The sequence below is a fragment of the Aethalodelphis obliquidens genome, unplaced genomic scaffold (genome assembly GCF_003676395.1).
Source record: "Aethalodelphis obliquidens isolate GAN/ISIS:26980383/991018 unplaced genomic scaffold, ASM367639v1 scaffold42, whole genome shotgun sequence".
Lineage (NCBI taxonomy): Eukaryota > Metazoa > Chordata > Mammalia > Artiodactyla > Delphinidae > Aethalodelphis > Aethalodelphis obliquidens.
Genome location: NW_020837986.1, coordinates 12904038 through 12921132, shown reverse-complemented (window position 1 = coordinate 12921132; position 17095 = coordinate 12904038). Strand labels below are relative to the sequence as shown.

At 43.2% G+C, this 17095-nt stretch overlaps 1 protein-coding gene across 4 annotated transcripts in view; it reads left to right on the top strand.

Moving 5' to 3' along the window:
• Positions 1-1866: 1866 nt before the first annotated feature.
• Positions 1867-17095, top strand: part of KIF3B (kinesin family member 3B) — a 37998-nt gene continuing 22769 nt past the window's right edge. For 2 of the 4 annotated variants that reach the window (XM_027078613.1, XM_027078616.1), the window contains exons 1-2: positions 1874-1970; positions 3169-3292. The gene's annotated coding sequence lies outside the window, so the exon portion shown is untranslated. Of the gene's footprint in view, positions 1971-2056; positions 3293-17095 lie in introns of those variants that run through there. The other 2 variants (XM_027078615.1, XM_027078614.1) reach the window with 2 other exon arrangements.

The window sequence follows — 17095 nt, the reverse complement described above, 5'->3', positions numbered from 1 at the left end:
AGGAGGAAGTTTTGACCAGTGTCTGCAGAGAGGAATACTGATGACTGAAAGGTGAGCCCAGAATCTTTCCATAGAAGAAATGGATGCTAAGGTTGAGGAAATCTCCCAGAGAGTAGAACAAAAAAGCCGGAAAGAGGGAAAATAAGAGAAAAACAATGAGAAAATTAGAAGCTCAGTCCATTAAATACAACTTCTAAGAGAAGTTCAAGACAGAAAGATTTGTTGATCATTTAGAAAAAAAAAATAATAGCTGCAAAGAAAACTAAGGAAAATGGAAAAAAAATCGAGGTAATTATCAATCTCGAAAAATACCAAAAGGTGTGGAAGAAATAAACATAAACACACACTATTTGGTTCAGTAGAAACAAAATTTGTAGTTATTATAGGGTAAACATGATTCATTGATTTAACTATATTGAATAATGCTGGGTAGGGAAGTAGGGTGGGTTAACAGGTGAAGGGAAGTAAATGAGGACCCAAGGGATGATTCAAAGTCAGGTATCTTAGTTGGGGCCAGCTAACTGCTATAGCAAAAAGCCTCCTCGTCTCAACAGCAAAGTCCAATAAAAGTTTATTTTCTTGTCCAGTTTGGGACAGCTGTCCTCTAAGGGGTGTCTCATTGATCCAGATTCCTTCCATCTTGCAACTCAGCCATCTCCTAGGGCCTTGGAGTCCTTCACTTTAAGGCAAAGTCCTTTAAAGTCCTTCACATTAAAGCAGATACAGTATGAACAATTATATGAGAAGTTTTTATGGGCTAGGCCTGAGCATGGCACATATTCACATTGAATTGGCCAGAACTTGGTCTGAACCACAGGTTAAGGCTGGGAAATGTAGTCTAGTTGTGTGTTCAGGAGCCAGAAAAAAAAATGTGGGGTAGTAAGTAGCAATATCTACCACACTAGGCAAAAGTAGGGGCTGGGGGGTGGGGAAGAGCATCCCAGGGATTCATTCATTCAACACATATTTATTGAGCACCTACTATGGACCAAGAGTGGCAGATGTAACCATGAATAAAGGGATCCTGCTCTCAGGAGCTTCTGCATAGTGGGTAACAGCAGGTCAAGTTCTTGGGGGGAGCGGGTATGGAACCTGGCCTTCCAGGCCAATGGGGGTGGAACAGAGTTTTATTGATTTTGTAGAAAGTAGTAAGGGCTTTGGGTTTGACTTTAAAAGCAGTGGGAGTCCATTAAATGGTGTTAAGCAGAATGTGACACGATCTGTCTTATGTTTTAAAATGATCATTTTGGCCACCTTGTGGAAAATAGATTGACAGGTCAGGGCTGGACAAAAGAGTAGAAGCAGAGCACAGAGAAGGCAGGCAGGCTAGCGGTGAGGGGAGCTCTGCCTGGCCTGATGTGGTGGCCCTGGAGATGAAGAAAGGTGGATAGGAGAAATATTTGAGGAGTACTCTAAGGGACATGGTGACCGATTGGATCTGGGGGCCGGGTGGTGGGAGTGAAAGAGAGGGAAGGGACAGAAATGATTCCTAAATTTTTGGTTGAGTGACCGAGTGGGCCCTAAATGGGAGCTATCTCAGCAATTTGAGATGTGAAGGCGCTTTAGGAAAGGTCAAATGGCGCAACCAAGCCAGTGCGTTCCGTTTTACAGATGGTGAAACCGAGGCACGAGATACTAGCAGGTGGTTGTCAGGCCATGTCGCGCTCGTCTCATACCCCCTTAGATGGGTGAAAGGACCGCAGGCTGCTGGATACCTACTAAGCGCCAATACCTGGCCCGGCCCTTCCCCGCCTGGCTCGCCCGGCTCTCCAGGTCCGCCGCTCGTGTCCCAATAAAGTTATTGAAATTGACACCGGTTGCTAAGGAAGTAGGTCGCCGAGCTGGGTTGCTAAGGAAGTGAGCGGCCTCGGTCTCTCCCCATCCGGGGCAGCGGGGAATGGCTGAGACCACGGTTCGCAGCCGCTCCTGCCGCCGCTGCCGCCGCCGCCCGCGTTCGCCTCGGGCTGCAGGTAAGTCGGCGACGATGCGAACGACCGCCGGGCAGGGCCGATCCTTCCGCCGCCTGGGATCTTCCCGAAGGCCCGGGGCAGCACCACCGACTGGCTTTGCTGCTCCGGGAGCGGGAGCATCTTCTGCCCTGCCTCCTGGGCATCTTCAGGCAGTCCGGGCGACCTCGCCCCTCCTCCCCCGGGCAGGGGTGCGGCCCGACCCCCAGACCCGGCCGCGAGGGGTCGGAGTCTGGGACCCAGCTCGGGAGGGAGGCGGGGAAGCGAAAGCTTGGGGTCCAAACCTCGACGCTGCCCCTGGCTCGCTGTGTGACCTTGGACAAGTCCCTTCCCCTCTTGGCCTCAGTTGACCTTTTTGCACAATGGGGTCCTATCACTTGCTGCTCAGAGTGGTTAAGATTATGAGAGGTGTATGTTGAAAGTGCCCTAAATGGGGAGGAGAAGGACCGAGAGTCCAACTTTAAGTCCGAGTGTCTGAATTTGAGAGTTTGCATCTACACTTAGTAACTGTGTGGCCTTGGGCAAGTTAATCTCCTTGAGCCTTCTTTTCTTTATCTGTAAAATGCGTTAATGAACCAGTGTGGGAATCCAGTAAGATGGGTATGTCAAGTAGCTTGGCACATAGTAAGTGCTCAGCAAGCTATTATGAGGCATGAAGGGTGGTTTGGGTAAGGCTTCCTGGAGGAGTTGACTTTGAGACAGGTAGGATTTAGGTGTGTAGTTCACCAGCTCATTGGATATTCCTCCCCCTGTTGACATCCCCCCCACCCTCAGTTTTACTTCTCCATTCTGCCCAGAGAAAGGGAGGTGGTGTGGACTTCTGCAAAGTAGTCCTGGTGGGGGAAACCCTGGGGTCAAGTCCTTGTAGTTGTTTGAGGTTATGGTTTTATTTTCTACTTAGGCCTTGTTGACCCTTCCAGAAGACAAAGAGTTATCTTTATGTCTTTTGAGAAGTGCTTGGAAACAGTAATAGCTATTTACAAGTCTGGTTGGCCCTTGAACAACACAGGTTTGAACTGTGTGGATGTGGATTTTTTTTTCAAGGAAGGTATGTACTTCACCTTTATATATAATGGACTTGAGCATCCGTGGATTTTGGTATCCAAGGGGGCTCCTGGAATCCCCTACAAATACTGAGGGTCAACTGTATATGATTAAGGAGCACTTTTCAGGTATATTATCTCATATAATCTTCACATAGACTTTGCCAGGTAGGTGGTGATGTCATCCCCATTTCGAAGACGAGGAAACTGAGGCTAAGAAAAGTGAATGACTTGCCTAAGAATTTTATACCTATTAAGTGATGGAGCTGGACACATTTCCAGGTAAATCCTGTATTTTCTTCCCTGTACCCTGATATCTCTGATTTCTCAGCAGTAGCTGTTACAAAGCCACAAGGGTCTTCTTTTGTTCCTTCCGAGTGCTTTGGCTAGAGGCTTTTCTTCCACTGGCAAGGAAACAAGATCTTACATAAAGCTTCATTTAAATAGATACCATCCAAAGTGGGGACCTCAAAACAAAGTTGGAATGTTTACAAGGGGCTTTTCTGTCCCCATGCCCCCTCCTCTTTAAAGTGAGAGGAGTAGGCTGGCTGGTAGGCCCTTTTGGTGCTATTGTACAATTCTGATTGCATGCTGGTGGTTTAAAAGCATGGAATCAGGCTGCCTGGGTTCAAATCTTGACTCTGCCACTTCCAAGCTGCATGCCACTGAGTAATTTTACTTCACCTCTTTGTGCTATAGTTTCATCATTTGTAAAAGGGAGATAATAATAGTATCCACTATATATAGCTGTTATGAGGATTTATTTGCACCTAATACATGTAAAGTGCCTGGCATGTTTGGTAAACATTATTGTTATTTGGGCTTAACATAGCACCTGTATTATACTTTATATTCTATTTATGATTGGTGAATGAATAAATTAAAGCATGTGCTGACGATACCAGGTCTGTCAACCTCACAGGGTCATTGCATGCATGAAACAGTAGCTGTCATAGTATTATATAAATGTCATAAATGTCAGTATTACAGAGTTGCCCCAGGAACCTGTAATCCCATGCCAGAATGGGTTGCAAAGAAAAATGAAAGCTGATGATAGGATACCAGGTTTGGTAGTGCGACCCATAGTTCAGTAAATGTTTACTAAGTCCCTTTATGCCAAGCACAGTGGGGCATGTGGAGATCAGCCCCAACTCCACATTCTTCAAGGACCTCAGAGCTTAATTTGCATATTACTAGCTTTTTTTTTTTTTTTTTTTGCGGTACGCGGACCTCTCACTGCTGTGGCCTCTCCCATTGCGGGGCACAGGCTCCGGACGCGCAGGCCCAGCGGCCATGACTCACGGGCCCAGCCGCTCTGCGGCATGTGGGATCTTCCCGGACCGGGACACGAACCCATGTCCCCTGCATCGGCAGGCGGACTCCCAACCACCGCGCCACCAGGGAAGCCCTATTACTAGCATTTGAAATGAATTTGATGTCTTTAAATGAATCCATATCTTGTGTTTGCCCTCATCAGAGTAAAGCATCTCTTGTGTCCTCATGCTTCTGTTGGGTGCCTGGGCTAGAAGCCTTGGCTTGCTCTCTAAGTCCTTTCATCCACTGATTTATGGGTCCCTAAGAAAGAGCATTCTCTTATGCTGGCTAATAATACAGTGCTCTCTTTATGGTGTCTTAATGGTTTACAAAAATGCTTAAGGGCTTCCCTGGTGGCGCAGTGGTTGAGAGTTCGCCTGCCGATGCAGGGGACGCGGGTTCGTGCCCCGGTCCGGGAAGATCCCACATGCCGCGGAGCGGCTGGGCCCATGAGCCATGGCCGCTGAGCCTGCGCGCCCGGAGCCTGTGCTGCGCAACGGGAGAGGCCACAACAGTGAGAGGCCCACGTAACGCAAAAAAAAAAAGATGCTTAAACGTGTCTTCACTCACTTAGTCTATCGGTAACCCTGCAAGGAAGGGAAGGTGCAGATTGAGATTCCCATTTTACAGTCAAGAGACCTGAGGTAAGAGAGGCCAGGCTGCTGGTAGGTGGCCCATTTCACACTGACCTCCAGGCGTTCTGACTCCAAGTTCAGTGCTTTTACCTCTACTGCCTCAGTTTCATTCATTCAGCATTTGCTGAACACCTGGTATGTGTCAGGCCCAGTTCTAGCCTAGGGATGTGATGGTAGAGAGGTAGGTGAGGTCCTTGCTCTCGTGCAGCTTCCATTCTAGTGGCAGCGGTGGAAAAATAGACCAATAAATGAACAAGGTCACTTGGATGGAAATAAGTACTGTGCAAACAATAAAACAGTGATGTGATGGAGAGTGACTTCCCCATGGGGATGCTGCCAATTAATTGGGTGGTCTGAGAAGGCCACTCTGAGGGGGTGACATTTTTGCTGAGACTTGCTGCCAGAAAGGGGCCAAACATTTGAGAATATGGCAGAAGGAACAGCAAAAGTAAAGGCTCTCAGGTGGGAATAAGCTTAGTAAGTTCTGGGAACTGAAAGAAGGCTCAGAGCAGCTGGAGCAGGTGGGCTGGGGCACGGGGAGGGGAGAATGGTGAGATGGCCAAGTGGGGGCTGGGCTGGGGGTGAGGCCTCAAGTCATCTAGGGCCTGTGGACTAGAGTGAGGAGGTGGGACTTTATTCCAAAAGCAATGGGAAGGCTTTAAGAAGGGGAGTGATGTGATCTGTTTTTTGTTTTTTAAAAACATCACTTTGGCCCCTGTGGCCAGTGAATTTTAAGGGGTGTAAGAATGGCAGGCAGGAGGGTAGTTAGGAGGCCAGGTGAGAGGTGATGGCGGCTTTCTAGGGTGGTGACGGTGGAGATGGTACAGGAGGATGGATTGGGGATGTGTCATGGAGGTGAAGCCAGCAGGATGGTGGTTGAGGGGAAGGGCTAGAGGAATCGGAGGCGTCTCTTGGGTTTGGCCTGCTCAATTAGGTAGATGTTGATGGTGCCACCTGCCTCTAAAATGATGAGAGAACTTTTTGGTAAGGTGCCCTGTGTGGAAGAATTAGCTCTGGTTCCCTGTGAACCCTTGAAGGAGAGGCACAGGTGTAAACATCATACTTACAGCCTCTGGGGAGGCGATCCCTGCTTATACTGCAGGAAGATAGCCAGGTACATCTTTTTGAAGCCTCCACCTTGGACATCCGGAAGCCCTGCTTTTCTCGAAGTCTGGCTCTTTGCCAGCTAGTGGAGTGGCAGGTGTGGGCTCTGCCAGGGCAGTGCCCATCTGTCTCATGCTGTTGGCATTGCTGTCCTGACTTGAGATCTTGGCTGATGAAAGCTGGGAGGAGGCTGGCCATCTCTGCGAGAGAGAATGGAACCACTCTTGAAGCTTAGTGCCTCAAATGGCCACACTCTCCCTGCCAAAGTGGTTCTTTCTTGGCCATCGAATGACATTTCTAAAGTTTCAGAGCTTTTGATTTGGGAATCCCTGGAGAAGCTGTTGTGTTCTTGCTAGAATTCTAGCAAGGGAATTCGAGCCTTCTTTTACCGTATGCTAATAATTGCCCCTGTAAATTTAGGTTTCACAATGTTGTAAATTCAACATTGCGAATAGCAAGACTGATAATCCTGCCACCTCTGCTTGGGTAGCTTTGTTTGCAGTTTAGAACGCTCTTTCCTGTGCATTCTTGTGTACTAATGTTCAGTCAGTTGAGATCACATGGCATATGTATTATCCCCAGTTTACAGATGAAGCATTGAGCTACTGAGGGGTCATTCATTTTGGTCAGTAATATGAAGCACCGATAGGTGCTGGGTTCTGTAGCTCCTTGCCACTCAAAGTGTGTTCTGCATGACTGAGGCACCCATGTGCCCTGAGAGCTTGTTAGAAATGCAGAGTCTAAGTCTAGATATAATAAGCCAGTCTGCATTTTACCAAGACCCCCGGGTGTTTCCTGAGTACATTAAAGCTTGAGATGTACTCCTTTGTTAATAAGTAGCAAAACTAGGACTTGCCAAAGATAGTGATAATAAAAGTACAGGCTTACCTTTTTTTTACTGTGGTTCACAAGTACTGCATTTTTTTTTTACAATTTGAAGGTTTATGGCAACTCTGCGTTGTCAGATGATGCATTTTTTAGCAATAAAGTATTTTTTAATTAGTGTACATTAATTAATGTACACTGTTTCTTTAGACATAATACTCTTGCACACTCAGTAGACTACAGTATAGTGTAAACATTACTTATATATGCGCTGGGAAACCAAAAAATTTGTGTGACCTGCTTTATTGCAAGATTTGCTTTATTATGGTGGTCTGGCACCAAACCTGCAGTATCTCCGAGGTCTACCTGTAATAGAAATAGCTAACATTTATTGAGCCAAGTGCTGTTTTCAGCACTTTACACATGTCGTCTCATTTAGTCCTCACAGCAACCCTGTAACATGAGGACTGTTATGAATCCCATTTTCCGGAAAAGGAAAGTAGAGGCACAGAAAAGTCAAATAACTTACCCAGGTCTGATTCCAAGTCCATTGCTCTTCCTACCACTCACTTGTTCATCTGTTTTTCAGGTAGGCAGTACATCCCTGACGTCTTGTCAAAAGCCTTTCTTTCTCTTCTGTATCTGGGTAAATAACTTTAAAGGCTGATGAAGAACACTGACTTCATAGAATGTTTGAAGAAATCAGGGGAAAAACCCTTGAGGTATTTTAACATAACCATGGGTGTCAGTTACTTCACTGATAGGCAACAAATAGATAATCTGATTTGTGAGATAGGCTACCTCTCATCCTTCTTAGCTCTAACTCAGGGCTGAAACATGAAGCAGGTAGGAACTGAGAGCTTGTATTCTGAGTCATTCGGCCCTGAACTGTTTCTTGATTCTGGTGATAACATCTGCACCCGTGAGGAGAGGGTGGCTAAAGCCCTATGCCACTGCTGACTAATTGCAAAAGATTCCGTTTTTTTTTTTTTTTCTTTTCTTAATGTAATGTTTTTATTGAAGGATAAGATACAGGCAGAAAAATTAGATGATTGTAACTGTATAGTTTGTTGAATTTTCATAAAATGAACTCACCCATGATACCACCACCCAGATCAAGATATAGAACATTACCAGCACTCCAGAAGCCTTCCTTACCTCCCTCCAGAAGGGTGACCACTACCCTATCTTCTGTCACCAAAGAATATTTTTACCCATTTTTTAATCTATAAAAGATTCAATTTTGTCAAGCCTCAGTTTTCCCTGTCTGCCATGTGGGCTCATTATTTTCCCTTCAACATCCCTTATCTCTGCAGTCTTAGAAAGATTTCTTGGTCAAGGCCTGTGCCACCACAGGAAATTCTGGTGTGAAAAGGCAGTGGGATCTGGGTGGAGACATGAATTTTAATAGCAATTCTGCCACTTGCTATGTGACCCAAGGCAAGTAACTCAGCCTCTCTGGCCCTCAGTGTCTGTATAGGCAAAATAAGGACGTGGGATAATCTTCCAAGGCTCTTGCAGCGCTGCCTGAAAGACAGCTTTGAGTTGGGTAATATTTTCCTCTTCCTTGGTGACTTCATGCAGGGCTTTCTCCCAGCCTTCCAGGGTGGGGCTTTTAGAGCTGTTTCTTGGCAGTCAGAGATCATTGCAATCAGCTCATCTTATCAGCATCACACATCTGCATTGCAGCTTGGGATGTTCTTGTTTAAGGCTTCAGTTAATCTTGGTGACACGTTGTGTCTCCTCGCTTTGTCACACTGATAGCAGACACTGAGCTCTTCACACACAGGCAGATCTATCTTTTTAGTATGCTGATTTATTTAAATCATAGTTTGCATTAGAGAGCACCAGTGATAATTGTGGTGGGTGTGGTTTTATTTTTAAGTTTTTGGCAAGATATTTGCAGCAGTTGCATTTTGTCATATTTGAACATAGTGTATAAATGGAAGTGAGTCCAAGTGAAATAGAGATTGTAATAGACTACTGGGAGCTGAGACTGGACATGCTGTTACCCACTCTGGGGTTCTTAACATCCCTTTTAGCAGTGGTTTCAGGAAGGGCTTGCTTTGGGGCTTTTGTGTGTGACATAAATTACACAGAAACTAAAGCTCATAGTACTGTCTCCAGCAGCTTAGGGGACTGCAGTAACCATTATTTTATAACACATTTCAGTAACCTAAGCAAAGAAATCTAGCTAGTAAATCGTAAAAGATTCCATCCAGGTAAGACAAAATGTCAGCTCAAGTTACTTAAGATAACAGCAAGAAGATAGTTCTTGGTGGAAATAGTTACTGGTTTTGCACGGTCTGCAATAGCAGGTCAGATTCTAGCCTAAGAAATATATAGTATTTTTCCCTCCTTACTTCTTCAATTGCCAGCATTTTTTAAAAGAATTTTTTTTAAATTATAAAAATAATTTCCATTGAGGAAAACCCTGAAAAGATTAAATAAGATTCACTCAGAAATAACTACTGTTAAAACATCTTACTGTCCAAAGGAAAATATATTCCTAAATGTATTTTATCTCATGAATGTGCAGTTCTTACCTGTTTGCCCAGTCGTTGTCATTTAGGCAGGTTTCAATACTTAAATGCTATGAATAATGCTACAGAGAACATCTTGAAGATTATCTTTGCATAAACTTTTTTTTTTCTTTGCATAAACTTTTGTCTACATTTCTGATGATTTCTTTAAACTAGATCCTTTCATTGTTAAAAAATTTTAATTATAAAGGCAGCCTCCTTAAATAATGTTTTTAACAAGGTAGTGTCTAAATACAGTTGAAAAGGTAGACATTAGTGCAGTTTGGTGGAGAGGGATTACCTGTGCAAAGGGTATCCTGACTCAGTTTCAGCTTACTTGTTTGTCCACTTGCATAGCTATCTTTTTAGGTAGTTGCTCTCAAAGTGTATCTCCCATTTTGCATTTGGAAATGTTCATGTAACATTTCATAACCATTTTCCCATGTTTAGTAATTATGAGCTAGTAAACTTTCCCTAGCATTGGGCATTGACGTTGTTTCTGGCTTTTTATAATCACATATAGTGCTGTAGTGAATATCTTTGCTTCCCTCTCAGCCTCATAAGAGAAAAATTCTAAATAAATTAGTTTGCGGAAAGTTAGAACTTTAAAAAGTTGAAAAGGAGAACTGTACATTTTCCTTCTTAAAATTTGATTAGGACCCTAAAAATATCTTCAAAAAAAAAAAAAAAGCTTTATTGAGGTATAATCCACAAGCCATAAGGTATCTTTTCATAGTTTTTGTCGCCTTCTTTGCTGCTGCTTCTTAATCTGTTTTTCTTTTTGATACAGAATTCCCTATGAGTAGGACCCAGAACCTGAGCCTTTAACATTTAAACCCTTCATTCTATGAACAGACTGTTGGCTGGTGACATTAACCAGGAATATTGTATGTACATGATCAGTTTTGTGCACTGAATGAGCTGTGAGAGCATGTCATTATGGAATTGGACAGTGAACCATGACAGTTCTGGTGGACTTTAGGCAGGAGATTTTTTTTAATGTATTTAACTCGTTATATTACTGAAACAAATTCTGTGATTTATGGGACATTCTGCTTGATCAACTTTGGGAACTGTTTACGATAAAGGTAGCATATGTGGGCAGTTTCTCCAACATTCATGTACACACCAATCACCAGGGATCTTGATAACGGGACTCTGATTTGGGGACATGGATGGCCTTAGATTCCGGAGCTAAACCAGGTGGAACAGAAGATTTTAGTTGACACTCAGACACAACATCCTAAATTATGTTGAACGACACGGTGAGAGTTATTCCCTTTGAAACTCTTTTGGTTCTTTTGACTATGTCAAGGAGAGTATTTGTTTGGTTCCAGTCTTTCTTAACACGTGCTAAACTGGCTTTCTTAGTTTCTTTTTTTTTTTAATACATCTTTATTGGAGTATAATTGCTTCGCAATACTGTGTTAGTTTCTGTTAGACAACAAAGTGAATCAGCCATATGCATACATATTTCCCCATATCCACTCCCTCTTGAGCCTTCCTCCCACCCTCCCTATCTCACCCTTCTACTGGCTTTCTAACCAAGAGAGATCAGGCCTCTGGCCCTAGGTAAGCTACAGTATCTAGTTTGAATTTAGTAACATGGTTGTTTGTCTTCATTTTCAGTTACCTTCTATTTACAACAAGTGATACTGGTTTTCCATTCATGGTAGTCATACGAAGTTTCTGTTAAAAAGAAATTTGGGAGTTCCCTGGTGGCCTAGTTGTTAGGATTCTGGGCTTTCACTGTTGTGGCCTGGCTTCAGTCCCTGGTCAGGGAACTGAGATCCTGCAAGCCGTGCAGCATGGCCAAAAAAATAAACTAAAAAAAAAAAAAAGTGTTAAAGTAGATTTAAAGCAAAATCTTAACTAAATAATGGTACAGGTGGTGTGTGGATATGGCAGAAATTGTGAAGAGACAATCAGATGACTGACATTTAGGACACGCTGGTGTGGAAAAACGCCATGAACTTTGGAGCCCGGTAGCCCTGGTTTCTGCTTACTTTGCTGCTGATTAACTCAGTCTGCCATGTTGCTTCTCTCTCCAAGTCTCAGGTTTTTTTCTCCTGTAAATTGGGTCAGGGCAGAAGCACCTCTTGTGGGCCAGGCCTTGTCATGCTTGTCCTCCTCTAATCCTCACACAGCCCCAAGGAGCAGGGCATTTGTGGTAGTCCCATTTTGCAGAGGAGGATATAGGCTTAGCTGGTTGAAGGAACTTGCCTGGACTCCCAGAGCTGGGAATGGTCGGGCTGGGTTTCATTCCCAGGTGTGTCTGAATCTCTTTTTTGTTATTCCAGGCCACCTCCCTCTTTTAAATGTAGAATTTGCTGTGGCTCTCTACCCAGCTGCAGGGCAGTCTGATTAAAAGGACAAGTCATTGAGTACACCTGTGATCTCACGATAGATGAGAGGTGCTAGTAGCCCAGATGTCTGTGGACAGATCAATGGATAAAGATAATGTGGTATATACACACAATAGGTTGTTATTTAGCCTTATAAAAAAAAGAGATCTTGTCACATCCTACACAACATGGATGAACCCTGAGGTAGAATGGTGGTTTCCAGGGGTTGGGGAGACAGGGAAATGGGAAGTTGCCATTTGATAGGTATGGAGTTTCAGTTTAGCAAGATGAAAAAGTTCTAGAGATCTGTCACACAACAATGTGAATATCATTGTCATTACTGAACTGTACACTTAAAAACGGTTAAGAGGGTACATTTTATATTATGTGGGGATTTTAACCACAATTAAAATTTTTTAAAAGTTAAAAGGCATTGGTCAGAGGGCAATCTTTTTTTTTCCCCCCCCATCTTGGAAACTTTCAAGCATACATAAAAATGGAATAGTGTAATGAACCATGGACCCATTACCCAGCTCCAGCAGTTAGCAGCACATGGCAGTTCTGTCTCACTTATAACCTCTTACTCATCCCACCCCACCTCACCTCTGATTATTTTGGTCCCAGTCAGCATATAGCTTTATATGCTAGTGGGAAGCAGCCGCATAGCACAGGGAGATCAGATCGGTGCTTCATGACCACCTAGAGGGGTGGGACAGAGAGGGTGGGAGGGAGATGCAAGAGGGAGGGGATATGGGGATATATGTATACATACAGCTGATTCACTTTGTTATATAGCAGAAACTAATACAACAATGTAAAGCAATTATACTCCAATAAAGATGTTAAAAAAAAACTTTATACGAAAATGCTTTTGTGTGTGTCTCTAAGAGTAAGAACCTTCTTTAAAAAATACGATTTCCACACCTAAAAATGTAACAGTAATTCCTTAACATTCCTTAATGTTCAAATTTCCTTGATGGTCTCATACATTTTTAACAATCGGTGTGTTTGAATCAAGATCCAAAAAAGGGCCCTACTCAAGGGCCAAATGTTGTATTTGGTTGATTAAGTCTCTGACATCAGAGTGTAAATGTTTAGCAGAGAAACAGTTTCATTTCTTTCCTGGATCAGTACATGGAATGAGAAGTTCCTGACAGGCAGGTTCTTCCAGCTTCATAGCTTCGTGGTGGTTCAGAGCACGAGCCCCGGACATTGGGGTTGTGTGGGCAGTCGGTGCACTGTTGGTGGGAGGATAAATGGTACAGCCTGGGAAGTGGGTAGGATGGTGCCCTCTGTCAAAAAGGAACATGTGTAGTGTTTACACATCCAGGAATAACTCCTACGAAGGACCCTCGTGTGTAGCTAAAGGTATATGTTTAGGATATTCACTGCAGCATTGTTTGCACTAGCAAAGACCAGAAACTATCAGAGGTTCCCTCAGCAGGGGGCTAATCAAATACATTATAAGAGAACTGTACCATGGCATTTAGGCAGCTACTTAAAAGGTGGGGATGGGGGTGGGGGTGGGGGGGGCCCCAAGATCTACAAAGTAAGATAGAGAATGGTGATACTATACTTAAACTTGAGTTTAAAAACAAAAAACAAGGTAGGGAAGCAATATAGATACGTTAATGCTTGCATATGCTTCGAGTATCTCCCCAGGGGTAGGGGGAAGATTTACCTGTTCACTGTATGTACAACTTGAATTGTTTTAATCTATTCATATATTAATACACATGTGTATACGCATGTGCGTGTGTTTAAAATAAGTTTAAATTAGGGTCTTTTAATAAGACAAACCTGGTTTTGAATTCTGACTGTTCCATTTAATTGCTGTGTGACCTTGAGCCAGTTAATTTCTCTGAGCCTCCCATCCTTATTTTTAAAATAAGGCTAATACTATTCCTCATAAGGTGATTTTGAGGATTAGAAGAGGAATATACATTAAGTTCCTAATGTACTATGAGCTGTGACTATTGAATACAGCAAAGCCCCAGACCCACATTGATTCTGAATTAGCGTCCTCTAGACTTGAATATATATATATATATTTTTTAATAAATTTATTTATTTTTTAAATTTATTTTTGGCTGGGTTTGGTCTTCATTGCGGCGCACGGGCTTTTCCTAGTTGCGGCGAGTGGGGGCTACTCTCCCTTGCGGTGCGCTGGCTTCTCATTGTGGTGGCTTCTCTTGTTGCAGAGCTCCGGCTCTAGGTGCGTGGGCTTCAGTAGTTGTGGCACCTGGGCTCAGTAGTTGTGGCTCTTGGGCTCAGTAGTTGTGGCTCAAGCTCTGGAGTGCAGGCTCAGTAGCTGTGGCGCACGGGCTTAGTTGCTCCGCAGCATGTGGGATCTTCCTGGATCAGGGCTCGAACCTGTGTCCCCTGCATTGGCAGGCAGATTCTTAACCACTGAGCCACCAGGGATCCCTGAATATATTTTTTATGAATGTATGTTATGAATGTTTCGCAAAATAGGATTTCTTTGCCTCTTTTTCCCCCTTATCAGTTAAATGCTTTCTTTGTTAGCCTGTTGGGGTCATCAAGTGACAGGGAGTGCTTGGCGCCAATTTGAATTCAGAGCAGGCGTTTAGTTGTTCATGTTTCTTATCCGTGACCTTTCTAGGTTTCTTTCCAGATAAGTAGCCTGTCTTCCTAAGATGTGTAAGCTGAAACCAAGTTACTAGACTTTTTTCCCCAAAGAAAAAATAGCTTTATTGCCATCCCCCTGCTTGATTGTAAGAAACAAAATACATGCACCTGTGAAGAAGAAGCAAAAACAATCACTTGCAAGCTCACCCCCCAGAGATCAATATTGTTTGCCTTTCTTGAGTGTTTATTAAACATCTTGCACTAGGCTAACCATTTAACATTTATTAGCTTACTTAATAATCCTTAGAACAGTTCTTTATGGTAGGTGTTGTTATTAATCCCATTTTGTAGAAGAAACTATGACTTAATGTAACTTTCTCAAGATTTTATAGCTAAGTGGCAGAGCAGAAATTCAAATGCTGACGCGTTGAATACTAAAGTTCATGCTTTGAATCATGACTTTACACTGTCTCATTCACAACTTTCTCTGCACTTGTGCATGTACACATGTAAACATAAATCACATCATAGTAAGTCTTCTGTTTGGTAGCCTGCTTTTTTAATATAAATTTATTTTATTTTATTTTATTTATTTTTGGCTGCGTTGGGTCTTCGTTGCCGCGCGAGGGCTTTCTCTAGTTGCAGCGAGCAGGGGCTACTCTTTGTTGTGGTGTGCAGGCTTCTCATTGCAGTGGCTTCTCTTGTTGCAAAGCACAGGCTCTGGGCAGGCAGGCTTCAGTAGTTGGGTCATGCGGGCTCAGTAGTTGTGGCTCGAAGGCTCTAGAGCGCAGGCTCAGTAGTTGTGGCACATGGGCTTAGTTGCTTCGCGGCATGTGGGATCTTCCCAGACCAGGGATTGAACCCTGCATTGGCAGGCAGATTCTTAACCACTGCACCACCAGAGAAGTCCCTGGTAGCCGCTTTTTTTCACTCAACAAAATGTCATGAACATCTTTCCATGTGTAAATACTTAGAAGTATATTGCCATTCTTTTTTTTTTAATAAGTTTATTTATTTCATTTATTTTATTTTTGGCTGCGTTGGGTCTTCGTTGTTGCGTGCGGGCTTTCTCTACTTGCAGTGAGCGGGGGCTACTCGTCGTTGCGGTGCGTGGGCTTCTCATCGTGGTGGCTTCTTTTGTTACAGAGCACAGGCTCTAGGCGCACGGGCTTAGCTGCTCCGCGGCATGTGGGATCTAGCTGCTCCGCGGCATGTGGGATCTTCCTGAACCAGGGCTCGAACCCATGTCCCCTGCATTGGCAGGCGGATTCTTAACCACTGCGCCACCAGGGAAGCCCTATATTGCCATTCTTAATGACTGCATAATTTCCCATTGTAGAGATGTGTCATAATCTAACCAATCCCTTATCAATGAGTATTTAAGTGGTTAGAGATGCTGCTGAGATAAGCATAAAGGTGTACATACATCTTCCACATGTATTCAGTTATTCACTGAAGGCATTAAAATAGTTCTAAGAAATGGAGTTGCTGTTTCAAGGGAGTATTACATTTTGAGTATTGCGTTTCAGTGTTTTGATATTGACTGCTCAGATGCCCTCAAATAATATGTGCCAGTTTAAGATTCTGTGGCTCTCATATGTACTGTAAGAGACAGTTTGAAAGTGTTTAGACCGTTCACACAACTGTTTGGCTTACAAAAAACAGATGACCTCTGTTTATAAACAGTGCCTGTTATTACACTATATTACACTAAAATAAATATATTTTATTTATTTTTTGATGTGGACCATTTTTAAAGTGTTTATTGAATTTGTTACAGTATTGCTTCTGTTTTATGTTTTGGTTTTTTGGCTGTGAGGCATGTAGGATCTTAGCTCCCCAGCCAGGGATCGAACCCACACCCCCTACATTGGAAGGCGAAGTCTAAACCACTGGACCCCCAGGGAAGTCCCCAGAATATATTTTATTAGTCTGTTATTTTGACATCTTTGCTCTGAATGCCTTTTATGGCTGAGGCTATGTGACATGCTACATTGACATTAGGAAGTTAAGGATTTCCATTGCTGTAGACCTCATAGAAGCTCTTTTATGAAGCTTTACCATGAAGTTAAGACAAATAGTTTTACAACTAGGACCCTTTGTTCATCAGTTAAAACATTTTATTACATTATATTCATGGTGGATAGATGAAAAGAGAAAAATGAGTTTTAACACCTGGATGTAGTTAATTTTACAGATTTTTTCCATCTTTTTTCTCCCCTAATTTGATTTTTCTGACTAGGTAATATATTTACATGATTCAAGAGGTATAAAAGGATTATACACTGCAAAGCCTCCCTTATACTCTTGGCCTTCAGCCACCCAGCTCTTTTCCCTACAGGCAGCCAGTGTTGTTATCTGGCTCTTGCATATCCCTTCAGATATATTTTATGTAAATAGAAGCAAATATAGGACTAGTCCCTCAACACACATTCCATGTCTTTTTAAAAGTTCTCCAGACAGTGATGTTATTTTTTCAACTGGAGATGAATAATCTTGTTCTGAAAATTGTGTAATTCACATTTTGATAGCTGACCGTCATGGGAACCAAAGACCCAGAGTTGGAATTGCTCTCTTGGTGTTGGTTCAGGGTTTGCAGACAAGGAGTCCTGATACTTCAAAACAATTAGCAACACTTGAGAAAGAACGTAGTGTTGATGGTGATGAGTTGGATATGGAGTAGAAACAGCTGCTTCCCCTAGAGAAACCTGCCCAGGGACTTGGTTTGGGCTGGTTAATAGGGAGTCACTT